Here is a 14523-nt window from a genome sequence, read left to right on the forward strand (position 1 = left end):
ATATTCAACCACTGTGTTAAAATAATAAATGTAAAATGTTATGGTGCAATCCAGCTCTCCCCAGAAAATCCAGACATTCTGAGGATCGCTTGCTAATGTACACTGTACATTCTTCAGGGCAGGGACTGTAATTCATTATTTGTTAGGTGAGGAGCCCAGCATATATCTGGCCTGGTATCTCAGGCTAGGGCACTGTGAACAGGAATTTTCAAAACAAATTGAAGGATTTCTGAAGTATCTCTTTGAAAACCCACTGCAAAATTCTTCAATTCAGGGAGAGAGAATGAGAAATACGCTTAAAATTCATCCTTGATGAGAGTCTTTGTCTTCACAAAAGAGTGAGACTTGGCAGGTCTCGATGCCACAAACAGTAACACTTGTGCTTAAATTTAATCATATGAGTAGTACTATTGACTTCAGCAGGACTGTTCATGGGAGTAAGAATACTCATATGCATCATAGTTTCCAGCCTAAGGACCAGATCATTCAAATTATAATTTTCTAAAAACAAGTTTATTTTCCGTTTAATCTCATATGTATCCTGTGCCAAGGGATTATATCCTACATTTACAGGGGAATGAGTTAATCTAATCTCTAACATGAATGATTTCTATAATTTCTTAAACGCATAAAGAAACATATAGCCAGTCCTCTATGCTAAAGTATTATCGCCAGCATTTTGGTGCAACTTTCCACACAAAAAAAGGTGGTGGAGGTATATGTACTTCAGAATTTTTCTCTGTATTGTTCTAGCACAGAGGTTGTCACACAGGGAGAAGGGCTCATCAAACTTTCTAAGGGGCACAGTGAGCTGTCTAATAATTCAGTAATTATAGTAAAAAGGAGGGATAGGGGCAAGTGCCAAGCCAAATCTGAGTGAGTGATGTTGCAACCTAGCACACAAGGTCACAGTGCCACTCAAATTTGGTCCAGCCACCCCTCCATTATGACAGTGAGGTGGCTGGGCCAAATGTGAGTAAGAGGGATGTGGGAATGCAGCCTCCAAATAAAAAATAATAATGTGAAGGTGGGTTATGATTCAAAAAACATTGAGAATCCCCATGCTAGCAGATCCTGATGCTGAAATTCCAGTCCCTTACTTCACAATGGAGGCAGGATTTACCCTTGTGATTGACAAGTCAAGAATTTGAGTATAGTGAGATGGAATGTCAAGTAAAGAGCGTGTGGTCCCTTTAATTGTGACATTCAAAGTTGGAGGTCAAGTGTCTGCTAAGTATACAGTAACTCATGTTTTATAATTGTGACATTCAGTTTATTGAGGCTAGGGCTCATGAAGGTCTAAACTCAAGATAGCAGCATATGCTGGAACTTGGAATTCAGAACATATCACACTGATGGTGATAGAGAAACATAATGTTGGACAAAGCAGTCTAAAGGGTTCAGTCTTGAAGGATACTGGTTGATAGCAAAAAAGAACAGGATTCCTAAGGCTGGAAACAGTCTGCCAGCCATCTCCAGTCTGTGTAACTAGGGGACAGAGCCAGAAAGGTCTCTGACAAAGTCATTACAATTCAGTGATTCTTCATGTGACAAATTGGGGGTTCTGTGTGTACCACTTACAAATGTTGGCTGATTTTATGAAATTACTATGTCATGGAAAGCCTGTATATACATTGGTCTCCCATGAATTAGCTGGGTTGTGTCATGTCTCTGCCAGGCCACCTATCTTCTCTCTGAGCATAAGCTTTTGTGAGCTACAGCTCACTTCATCGGATGCATCCGATGAAGTGAGCTGTAGTTCACAAAAGTTTATGCTCAAATAAATTTGTTAGTCTCTAAGGTGTCACAAGTACTTCTTTTCTTTTTGCAGATACAAACTAACACGGCTGCTACTCTGAAACCTACCTTCTCTCTCACATCCTGGGACCAACACAGCTACAACACTATCTAAAGTAAAACACCTTGGGACAATAAGTTTGCTCTACATGAGAGAAGACTCTTCCTCCTCTTGTCTGAAGGTTGTGGGGGTTGGGAAGTATTGGAAAATTACCAAGGGGCAGAACAAAAGAAACAGGTGACCCCAGCAGGAGTGTATAAAGGGACTCACAGGAGGGAACCGGGGGAAAGAGCCATCTTGCACCAGTTAAGATGGAGGCTATTGCAGGGGCAGGATGGAACACAGATCTCTCAGGGGAAGGGTGAGCTAGTGAGGAATATTATATTTAGGATGAGTTATTGTTTTGTATGATCTGTACTGTCCTGTGCATTACATGGTTAAAAATAAAGAGTATAAAGATGATAGATTGAACAAACTGTGTGTCTGTTGATTGCTTCACAACTACTGCATGTCCCTAAGCAAGTTACATTGTAAACCCAGAAGCTTCACACCTGTTGGGTGAAGTTCTGGGTGAGGGATGTGTTTATGTATGGGGGAGCCAGAGGGAATCAAAGCTGAGTCCAGAGGGGCTAGGTCAGAGGTGGGCAAACTACAGTCCGCAGGCCACATCCAGCCTGCAGGACCATCCTGCCCGGCCCCTGAGCTCCCCCGGCCCCTCCCCTGCTGTCTCCCCTCCCCCGCAGCCACACGAGCAGAGCTCTGGACAGCGGGGCTGCGCGCTCCTGCAGGGCAGCATGTCTGGTTCCGGCCAGGCAGCGCAGCTCCAGACATGCTGCTCTGAGCGGCATGTAAAGGGGTTGGGGGGTTGGATATGGGACAGGGGGTCCTGGGGGGCAGTCAGGGGACAGGGAGTAGGGGGCAGTTGGATGGGGTGGATGTTGGGGGGGACAGGAGATGGGAGGGTTGGATACAGGGTGGGGTCCCAGGAGGGGGCGGTCAGGGGACAAGGAGCAGGGCAGAGTTGGATGGGAGTTCTGAGGGGGGCAGTCAGTGGGTGGGAAGTGGGAGGGGGCGGGGGCCAGGCTGTTTGGGGAGGCACAGCCTTCCCTACCTGGCCCTCCATACAGTTTCTCACCCCGATGTGGCCCTCGGACCAAAAAGTTTGCCCACCCCTGGGCTAGGTGGTTGGACAGCAGGTTCCAACACTCAGAAAAGGGAGGCAGGGTGCCTGATAGAAGGTTTGCCGCCTGAGTGTGTGCCTAAGCATCCCAAGATTGGGGCAATGGGTAGGCTCCATTCAGGTTCCAGAAGCTTAATCCACCCCCATGGATCCAGAGCACACAGACTTAGATTCCCCTCACAGCAGTCCTAGTGGGTAGCCAGAAAGGGAAACTTGTTAATTTCTGTGACACTTCATATGTTTTCTTTTGATTTTTATCTTTTCTGACCTTTAATTCTCATTTCTATTTTATTCTACAATGGGTGAAGAATAAAGAAAAATATGCAGTATTTGGTTTAATACTTTAGCGTGAAGTGGTTCAAGTCCTTCACCTTCTGTTGGTTTGTAAATATTGTACAAATGTTTTTTTTCTTTTTATTACTACTGATTTATAAATGTATTATTTCATCCATCAATCTGCATTCCAAAGTGAATGATATATTACATACAGCTAAGAGGAGCAAGAACAATTATCTGAAAAGAAGAAATGTTCCTTGTAGCCTACAATAAGAGAGAGCTTGGGTTTCAGTCCCAGTGATAAGAGATAGTCACTGTATACTCTCCTAAGAACTCCACTGCTGTTTAGCCAGTTCAGGAATGGCTGAATGATGGACCTGTCTGAAAGGTTTAAAGAAGAACAGGATCTTCATCTCAGTAACCATTACTTTGTTGAAGATCCAGTTCTCCATGGTACTAAAGATCCTTAACCACATAAGTGGTTTTATATAGATCCTGGTCTCTGCCAAAGTAGCCATTACTTTGTCAAAGATCTTTTCCAGCACAACATATGCCCGTAGACTAGCTAAATCCATTTGCCCCAGTCTCAGAGGCAGGCAATATCACTGGGGACATATGTCAGAAGCCACTGTTGCATTCCTCTCCTACATTAAAAAAAAAAAAAAGGCTTCCATGTGTTGGACAATGGAATTTAAGCCTTGTTCTCCATCTGCTAACAATGGCACATAAGGAGTCAGCTATGATGAATAACGCTAATACTGGCTGTGCGTGTGGTGCAGTGGGGTTTTTTGTTTGTTTTTCTAACACAATGACATACTCCTCCTATCCTTCAGACTCTCATTGTGTACAAGTTTTGGGGCCATGGCTCACACATGTTTTAATATCCATGGTTCATGGTGCAGGGGTTGGACCCTATATTATTGTGTTTTTAGGGCCCCGTGTTGCCATTATCCACCCTTCACCAGGAGTTTACACTGAGTGCTGGTATTCCATATAAAGTTGTGTCAACCCAGTGCACCACTCTGTAGAACGAGAAATTAAGTTGAATAACTTTGAGGTTTTTCAGCTTGTTCTTGTATTGGATACTAGATATCAACAGGGACTGTCCAGTGCCATGTTTCGTGTGGATACTGATGATAGATTTTTTCCTCCCTATCTCTGTACAAACAAGCAACATAAGAAAGTTGAAATTTTAAAAATGGGTCATTGGGGGGAGGGCTTAGCAGTTTTGAAGCCAGTCTGACCATATATGGATTTTGGAAAGGTTGGAAGATTTAGCTTTACCCAGAAATGCTACTGCAACTTTAAACAGGGATGGATATACTCTTGCTGCACTATGTATAGGTATGATAATTATAGATAAGATCTGGTTTATATACAAAATTGCCCCAGTTTAAATTGTATACTGATTCAGTTAAACTGTACAACTTTTTGTGTGGCCAAGCCTTAAATAAGAGAGACTTACAAGCTATATTTCATGGATATTAAAACAAAACAATTTATTATCAGTAGACAACAAAAGGAAAGGGAGATTTTTGTCATTATTAGACTCAAGAGACAGAACAAACTGTGCCAAAGCTGAGGTTAGTGATGAAAAGTAAGTTGAAGGTAGAAAGTATCTTGAGGTCTGATCTGAAGAAGAAGAAGGAGCTTGCTTGGTGCTCAGGAAAAGGGAGTCTATTCCAATAGTAAGGATCAGAATGATAAAAGACATGGAGTGGTGAGTAGGAGAAGGAGCAGAGGGAGTATAAGGAGAGAGAAATGGGCAGAGCACGTAGTGGTAGTGAGAGTAGCAGAAGATCAGAGCTAATTATCATCTGACTATAGAGATGGTGCTACAGTAGCGGGTTTTTTTTCTCTTTGAGTTTCTGCTATACCTGTTTTTAGATTAGTTGTTCTATATTTAGTTAATAGGCATGTTTACACTATAATGTACATGCTAATTTAGTATCTATTAAAGCCTTGAATGTCTGGGACCCCGTAACCTAAAAAATCCTATATCCCATCACAGGACTTTCGGTCAGCTGGGAGTCTCTTGCTGAGCGTTCTCAGGAGTGAAATTTCCAGGTCTGGCTACAGAGCTTCCCCAGTAGAAGGGAGCTATGGAGCTGGCTCCCTCTGACAGTCCAGCAAAGCCTAATTTGGTCACTTCTTAATGTACATGGGATCATCACTTAACATGATGTAAAGTTGGTAGCTGATTTTCTCTAACGGCAGCATGAGGTCTCGGGCTTCCCTCTTGAGGTAGATCAGTGAAGGTTTTTATTTTTGTGGCAATCGGTGCTATTGCCAAGAAAATCTTGGAGGCTTATTCCACATTTTGATTGAATTGGTCCAAACTAAGGTTCAAAGGCAGGTTATTTTCAAAGGCAGGACCCCAACCATGGAACATCTAGCCCAGGGATCTCAAACTCAAATCACCATGAAGGCCACATGAAAACTAGGACATTGGCCCCAGGGTCGCATCACTGAAACCTTTTCATACAACGATACAAAAGTATAGTAAAAAATGCGTGGGGGGGCACTTCCCAGGCTGCAGGAAATAACTCTGCGGGCCACATGTTTGACACCTATGATCTAGCCCAAGTAAATCATTTGGAACCATATCTTGACCATGCTGAGATCTTCAAGATCCCACCTCTTTGATAAGACCTAACCCTAATAATACCATCTTCCCAGAACCAACCCACAATTGGTGAGACTGAAGAGAATAAAGTAGAAGGCAAGAAGACAAGTGAAGTAAACACCCAAACATATACAGAGAGAATGAAGGAGGATATGACAATATTTTCATAATTGGAGCATGCTCAGGTCTGATCTAAAGTCCACTGAAGTAAATGGAAAGATTCCAGTGGCTAGCAGTAGGCTTTGAATTAAACCTTCAAAGCTGTCCTTAATTTTTGTATAATGCTGAAATACAAACAGTGACAGGCATCTCAGGAAACCGTAAGAAAGATAAGCATTATTAAAGTTAGCCCATTTCAAACAGTGTCCCTGAATGTCAAAAGAAAAGGAGTACTTGTAGCACCTTAGAGACTAACCAATTTATTTGAGCATAAGCTTTCGTGAGTTACAGCTCACTTCATCGGATGCATGTAGTGGAAAATAAAGTGGGGAGATTTTATATATAGAGAGAACATGAAACAATGGGTGTTACCATACAGACTGTAACAAGAGTGATCAGGTAAGGTGAGCTATTACCAGCAGGAGAGCGGGGTGGGGTGGGGGGGAACCTTTAACTTAGGTTTGAATAAAGACTGGGAGTGGATGTGTCATTACACAAAGTAAAACTATTTACCCAAGTTTATTTCCCCCCCTTGCCCCCCACTGTTCCTCACATGTTCTTGTCAACTGCTGGAAATGGCCCACCTTGATAATCACTACAAAAGGTCCCCCCCGCCCCGCCCCGGCTCTCCTGCTGGTAATAGCTCACCTTACCTGATCACTCTCGTTACAGTCTGTATGGTAACACCCATTGTTTCATGTTCTCTGTGTACATAAAATCTCCCCACTGTAGTTTCCATTGAATGCATCCAATGAACTGAGCTATAGCTCACGAAAGCTCATGCTCAAATAAATTTGTTAGTCTCTAAGGTGCCACAAGTACTCCTTTTCTTTTTGCGGATATAGTAAAATGGCTAACACGGCTGCTACTCTGAAATCTGAATGTCAAGTGTTTCCAAATTCTCCCTCTCTCACTCCCCACTGCTAAATTCATATAACTGCTAGTTCCTGAAATCCTTGGTGGGTTTTTTTAATGACTCTTCTCCCTGAAGGCTATTAGCTAAGTTTTTAAGATATGATGCTTGTGCATAGGACTGGATTGGCCAGTTTTGGACAAAAAAGCCTTTGATAAGGGTTTAACATTCAATAAATAATTTTACAGGTCTGGATGTTACATACATCAAGCGTGATAGTACCCCATTATAGGAAGACAAATTTTAATATTCTAAATACAGCATTAAAAATCATAATTACAAAAATATTAGTTAAGACCTTGGTTGTAAAAGAGATACAGATCTGGCCATTTATCTGCAGGTTGGTGGTTAAAATACAGTCAGGCTCAATAGTAACAACATTATAAACTCTTTTCTGAAATCAGATCAATGATCTTTGTAAAAATTAACTGGAGGTTTCACATTCAGGAAGCTACCACCAAAACTGGTTATACAGTAGAACCCCAGAATTACAAACTGCAGAGTTACAAAGTGACTGGTCAACCACATACCACATTTAGAACCAGAAGTACACAATAAGGCAGCAGCAGAGACCAAAAGAAAAAAAAAAAAAGCAAATACAGTATAGTACTGTGTTAAACTTGAACTACTAAAAAAAGGGAGGGGGGAGTTTAAAAAAAGATTTGACAAGGTAAGGAAACTGTTTCTGTGCTTGTTTTATTTAAATTAAGATGGTGAAAAGCAGCATTTTTTTTCTGCATAGTAAAGTTTCAAAGCTGTATTAAGTCAATGTACAATTGTAAACTTTTGAAAGAACAACCATAACTTTTGTTCAGAGTTATGAACAACCTCCATTCCCAAGGTGTTCATAACTCTGAGGTTCTACTGTAATTGGCACCTTGGAGTCAATCAAGTATTTAATATAAAATTCATAAAGATTGCACGAATAAAAGATCTACTTCAGTTCCAAATACAGCACATCCCTCAGTGTTTCCATTAAAGTACATAAATAATTGTCAACTCATTAAAAATATATGTAAAACTAGATAGTGAAAAGAAAATGTTTCTAAAAAAAGTTATAACTTACAAGTAAAACTCAAAAAGAAAAGGAGTACTTGTGGCACCTTAGAGACTAACCAATTTATTTGAGCATAAGCTTTCGTGAGCTACAGCTCACTTCATCGGATGCAAACTGTGGAAAGTGTAGAAGATCTTTTTATACACACAAAGCATGAAAAAATACCTCCCCCCATCCCACTCTCTTGCTGGTAATAGCTTATCTAAAGTGATCACTCTCCTTACAATGTGTATGATAATCAAGTTGGGCCATTTCCAGCACAAATCCAGGTTTTCTTACTCCCCCCCCCCAAACACACACACACAAACTCACTCTTCTGCTGGTGTGTATGGGGGTGGGGGGTGAGAAAACCTGGATTTATGCTGGAAATGGCCCACCTTGATTATCATGCACATTGTAGGGAGAGTGGTCACTTTGTATAAGCTATTACCAGCAGGAGAGTGAGTTTGTGTGTGTGTGTTTTGGGGGTGGGGTGGGGTGAGAAAACCTGGATTTGTGCTGGAAATGGCCCACCTTGATTTTCATACACATTGTAAGGTTAGTCTCTAAGGTGCCACAAGTACTCCTTTTCTTTTTGCGAATACAGACTAACACGGCTGTTACTCTGAAACCTGTAAGGAGAGTGGTCACTTTGGATAAGCTATTACCAGCAGGAGAGTGAGTTTGTGTGTGTGGTTTTTGGAAAAGGGGGGGGTGAAAAAACCTGGATTTGTGCTGGAAATGGCCCTCCTTGATTATCATACACATTGTAAAGAGAGTGGTCACTTTGGATGGGCTATTACCAGCAGGAGAGTGAGTTTGGGGGGGGGGGGGGGGGGGGAGGGTGAGAAAACCTGGATTTGTGCTGGAAATGGCCCAACTTGATCATCATACACATTGTAAGGAGAGTGATCACTTTAGATAAGCTATTACCAGCAAGAGAGTGGGATGGGGGGAGGTATTTTTTCATGCTTTGTGTGTATAAAAAGATCTTCTACACTTTCCACACTTTGCATCCGATGAAGTGAGCTGTAGCTCACGAAAGCTTATGCTCAAATAAATTGGTTAGTCTCTAAGGTGCCACAAGTACTCCTTTTCTTTCTGTTAAGTATGTTTGCACTATTGTTGTAGCCATGTTCATCCCAGGATATGAGAGAAACAGAAGGTGACCTGTACCTCAGTTCCTGAAGAAAAGCTTTGTGTAGCTCAAAAGCTTGTACTTTCCCCCAACAGAAGTTGGTCCAATAAAAGATATTACCTCATCTACCTTGTTTTTCTGTTAAGTGTGACATTCTGAAAGCTACTGGTTAGGGGGGAAACAAATACAGTGATTTATCCAAACTCTACTCCAGTTCTTGCAAAGAAAAGACTGGCCATGGTAGAGGTGAAAGGGAGGTTCAGAAACCTGAACCTTATTAGTCAGCAGTAAGATGCCCAGTTAGGCAATGAGCAAATTCTGTCCTGTTAGATGGCTATACTGAGGAGCAGGAGAAAACTCAGGAGATTTTTCTATGGAGTTTTGGTTAATGTTTTAAAGCAGACGAAATGTTGACTGCCTTTCTATGGGTCAAATACTACCTTTGGTGATGCCTCTGCAACACCATTGGCTTTAATATCTTGAAACTAGGTTACCACCAGCTGGTTTAGAAATAATCACTACCAAAGAGACCTGCCCACTGGGTTAACATTGAACTAATCTTGGCTTCAGTAGTAAATGTGACTGATGACAAAGAGCTGATATTTACACAGAAACCATTTGAAAGGCAAATCTGAATTAAAAGTAGCCTGCAGACTTCAATCTCAATTCAAATATATGTAATTACCTCGGGGGGGGGGGGGTCTGGACAAACAGAAGTTAAACACTTTCTCTACGTACTGAAGATCAAAGAGTCTTTGAACATCAAACACAGTTTAGCTTTAGTTTGAAACTAGCCAGTTAATTAAAAGATGGCTTTTATCTGATTCAATGAGAAAGTCATTACCAAGCTTCCCTCCTTATTCACCACTAACAGGTTAATGCCCCCTATCTATGAAATCCAGAGGTCCAGAGTTGTTGCTGGAGGCTTGAGACCTAAATCCCACCCTGCAGCTCAGGCCACCAAAAGAGTTAATCCAAAACTCTAGAAACACTTCAGCAACAGATTATTAGCAATAAAACAACAACTTGATATAATGTATTAATTAACTTTAAGACAGTTATATTGTGGCAAGGCACCTCCTACATCTTGCCGTACTTAGCACATCCCCCTCTTGCGGTGGCAGGCCTGGGGTAAATCAGCCCCACTCTGGGCAGTGTTTGCTTTCCCCCTTCTGTGTTCCTTTGGTCATATTTTCCAGGTAGGCCTCGGGGTTGGCCTAAGGGTTGATCCTCTACCAAACAAAAAGAAAACCGTCTCAGAAACTCAAAAACAACAGGGGAATACCTTTTCCTGCCTCCTCACTGGGGCAGGGTGTTCTTCTGTTGTTTGCCCCGGAGTGTCAGTCCTTCCCCAAGCAAATACTGAGGTTTGGATGTTTCTCCTATGGGAAGGGGCACAGCCTCTCGCCTGTAGAAGCTTATTTCCCTGCTGTCACTAGCCTGGCGGCAGCGCATGCATCTCCATGTGTCCTTCTGTCTCCTCACAGGAGGGTTTTTTTTTAAAAGGTCTCAGGCAGCCCCTACTTGGATTCAGGTGGCCCTAATTGACCTGAGGTAACCCCTTCTCAGCTTGTAGGAAAACGGGCCTTTAACGTTCTAGGGCTACAATATCGGCCTTCCAGGACCCTCTAGCAGCTGTCCGGCCTGACTTTGTCACAATACATTTAAGTCTCCCATTAGAGGAAAAAAAATCAGTTTGTATTCTGGTAAATTTACCAGACTACCAGAGTTGGTTGAATGAGGAGAAAAGATGCTATTAGAAAGAAAATCATCAAACGTTCATCACTAATAGGAGGTAGCAAGCAGTGAATCACAGAATGGGGGAGGATAAGTAGAATAATAGATGGGAATGAAAGTTCCCTCCAGATAAAACAAGGAATTATATGGGAACCAATCCTACCACAGGATGCCTCTGTCGAGGAAGGGAAACTTTGTTTGCAAATCTTCCTCAGGTCATGTCTACTCTACAAAATTATGTTGACCTAAATTATGTTGGCATACATCCACCAAAGTTATTACAATTGCTTGTGCATGTGCACACTACATTTAGGGTTGCCAACCCTCCTGGTTTCGTCGGGAGTCTCCCGGAATCAGGCTTTATCTCCCGGAGGCTACTGAAACCAAACCAGGACATTTTAGGCACTAAAAGTCCATCAGTGCAGCAAGGGGCCAAGGCAGGCAGAGAGCCTGCCTTGGCCCTATTGCGCCACCGACTGGGAGCCACCCAAGGCAAGTGCTATCCAGCTGGAGCTCGCACCCCTCACCCCCTCCCACACCCTAATCCCCTCCCCAGCCCTGAGCCCCTCCTGCACCCAAACTCCCTCCCAGAGCTTGCACCCAACACCCCCTCCTGTACCCCAACCCTCTGCCCCAAGCTCAGCCCTGAGCCTCCTCCCACACTCCAAACCCCTTGGCCCCAGCCCAGAGCCCGCACCCCCTCCCACAACCCAACCCCCTGCCCCAGCCCCAACCCAGTGAAACTGACTGAGAGTGAGGGAGAGCAAGCGATGGAGGGAGGGGGGGATGGAGTGAGCACTGCGGGGCCTCAGAAAAGGGGTGTGGTAGGGGGTGGGGCCAGGGTGTTTGGGTTTGTGTGATTAGACAGTTGGCAACCCTAACTACACTCCTTGTGTCAGTGGTGTGCATCCTCCCCAGGTGCACTTGTCTCAATGCAGAGTTCAGTGCATTGTAGGTTGCTATCCCAGTGTGCAACACCAGCTAGCATAGGGTGTTTTGGGAAGTATTTGCAGTGCCTTAGGGGGTTGAAATGAGTCACTCAGGGGTGACTGGGAGCAGGGGTTCAATGTCCCATAATGTAATATTCTCCATCCCATAACTTCATCTACATCCCGTAATATTTCATGCCTCTTTTCAAAATCCCTGCAAACCCACGCATCCCTCCTCACTGATCACCATCTCTGACAATGGGTTTGCAGCAATGGGGTTCCCAAAGTGCAGAGGGACAATAAATGTCATGCATATCCCTATTTTAGCACCTTGCCACAGAGTACATCAACAGAAACGGTTAGTTTTCTATGGCAACACAAGTGCTGGTAGATCACTTGGGACACTTTACCAACATCAGTGTGGGCTGGTCAGACAAGGTGCATGATGTGCCCATCTTTAAGATCACAGGGCTGTTCAGAAAGCTGCAAGCAGGAACTTTCTTTCCTGACCAGCAGATTACTATTGGGAATGTTGAAATGCTAATAATGATCCTGGGAGACTCAGCCTACACCCCTTGTTCCCAGAGCTGTACACCTACCACCTCAACAGCACCAAGTAGCACTTCAACTACAGGCTCAGCAAGTGCAGAATGGCAGTGGAATGTCTTTGGTTGTTTGAAGGGTCACTGGCGCGGTCTACCTACAAAGTTGGACCTCAGTGAAAAAAAATCCCAATGGTTATAGCTATCTGCTATGTCTTGCATAATATCTATGAAGCCAAGGGGGGAAGTTTCCACTGGGGAGGGAGGTGCAGTGGCTGTCTGGTGAATTTGAACAGCCAGATAAAATGGCTACAAGAAGAATGTGTGGACCTATATGGCTCAGGGAAGCTTTGAAAGACCATTTTAATAGAGAGCCAGAACAGTGTGTGTTGCTGTAGTGTCCTTTGCTTGGCCTCACTTTTTGCAGCCCAGTACAAATCTTGCAGTGAGTGGTGTGTGTGTAGGAATATAATATTGCCAATGCACCTATTAATATTGTCTGAGAATGTTATGGGTTCTGTGACAAAGTGAAGTAATAGGAAATTGGTGGGTGTCAGAGGTGCTCAGCACAAGCGAGCATATGTTGTGAACTAATAAAGATGAACTATGTTCCCAAAAATAGAATTTTATTCTGTAACGTGAACCAGGCAAATTATAAAACTTAATGCATTAAGGGAACACAACTTATGAAAGGAAAGAATAGTCATTTACATTTCAAGTACACACACCCCTGAAATAAATCTTTCCTGAGCTCCCTCTTCTGGCCTTCAAACAACTCCCCAACTTCACCAAGCGCATCTTCAGAAGCAAGCTCCTCATGGACCAGGACACACCAATTCAAAGCAGCACCAGACCCTGCCAGAACAACAGATGCAAAACCTGCAGACATATCTCTGGTGCTAAGATAATCAATATCCTCCACTACACACCTTTCAAGATTCCTGGGCCCTACACATGCCTATCAAATGCCCTAACAACTATGTGGGTAAAACCAGACTGTAACTCTACTCTCGAATGAACTCTAGAAAAATTAGAAAAGACAAAAACAGCATATCACATGTGGGCAAATACTTTTCACAAAGCAATCATTTCGTATCTGACTTTTCAGTACTCATCCTCAAAAGGAAACCTGCACAACACCTTCAAAAGATGAACATGGAAACTTAAATTCATAAGTCTGCTAGACACAAAATAACCATGGACTCAGAGAGACTGGTTTTATGGCTCATCACAAGAACTTGTAACACCCCATAGTGCCTGCTAACCCTTAATCTACCACTTCATTTTAAGTGGTATCCAACAGCATATGTAAACCTCTTATGTTTAACAATTTGTCCCAACTTGTATTTGGCTCTTACAGTCTGGTTTCCTTCCCCAGACTTGAAGGAGAGCATCTGTGAAGCTTGTACCTTCTGCTAACAGAAGTTGGTCTAATAAAAGTTTATTACATCACCAACCTTGTCTCTTTCATATCTTGGGACCACCATAGCTATAACAAACACTGCAAACAATCTTCCAAAGCAGTGCTAAGGGTTAAAACAAATGATGGGAAAACTATTTCCAAGGAATTGTGGAAAAAGGAACTTACCTTGAACAGAAAGTTCTCTGGAGCTATAAGAATAACCTTTTACTCATGATATCAACAGTGTGGTTCTTGGATAGATAGGGAAACTGATCCCAAAACCTGCGATTTGTGGGTAATGGTGGCTAGAAGGCCAGCCACAAACTTGTTTAATCTGTCATTCTGATTAATCTTGACATCTGATGATGCTCAAATGGAGAGTCTAATGTGCCTGTCACAGTTGCAGGGAAACTGCACCTCTATTCCCCTTCTGTGGTCCCTTGAGGGCACTCACTTTAGGCTTCCAGTTCTCATCTGTCAACTCTCTTGGGTGGAGACTCACATCTCACTCTCTCAAACAGGGATTGAAGGCCTCACAGTTCCTTGCCCACACTGTAAACTCCCCAGCAAGCCTGAGTGCCTACAAAACCAAGTGCTTGTGCTTTGCTCTCTCTTTCTGAGGGCTATGAACAGTGTGTTGCTAAAAGTTATAGGTTACCATGCAGCCTAAGCACATTTATTCTTAAAATAAAAACATTACAGAGAAAACATAAAAAATTGGGCTGTCAAGTGATTAAAAAAAGTAATCGCAATTAATTGAGTGATTAAAAAAATTAATCACAATTAA

The sequence above is a fragment of the Lepidochelys kempii genome, chromosome 5, assembly GCF_965140265.1.
Source record: "Lepidochelys kempii isolate rLepKem1 chromosome 5, rLepKem1.hap2, whole genome shotgun sequence".
NCBI lineage: Eukaryota > Metazoa > Chordata > Testudines > Cheloniidae > Lepidochelys > Lepidochelys kempii.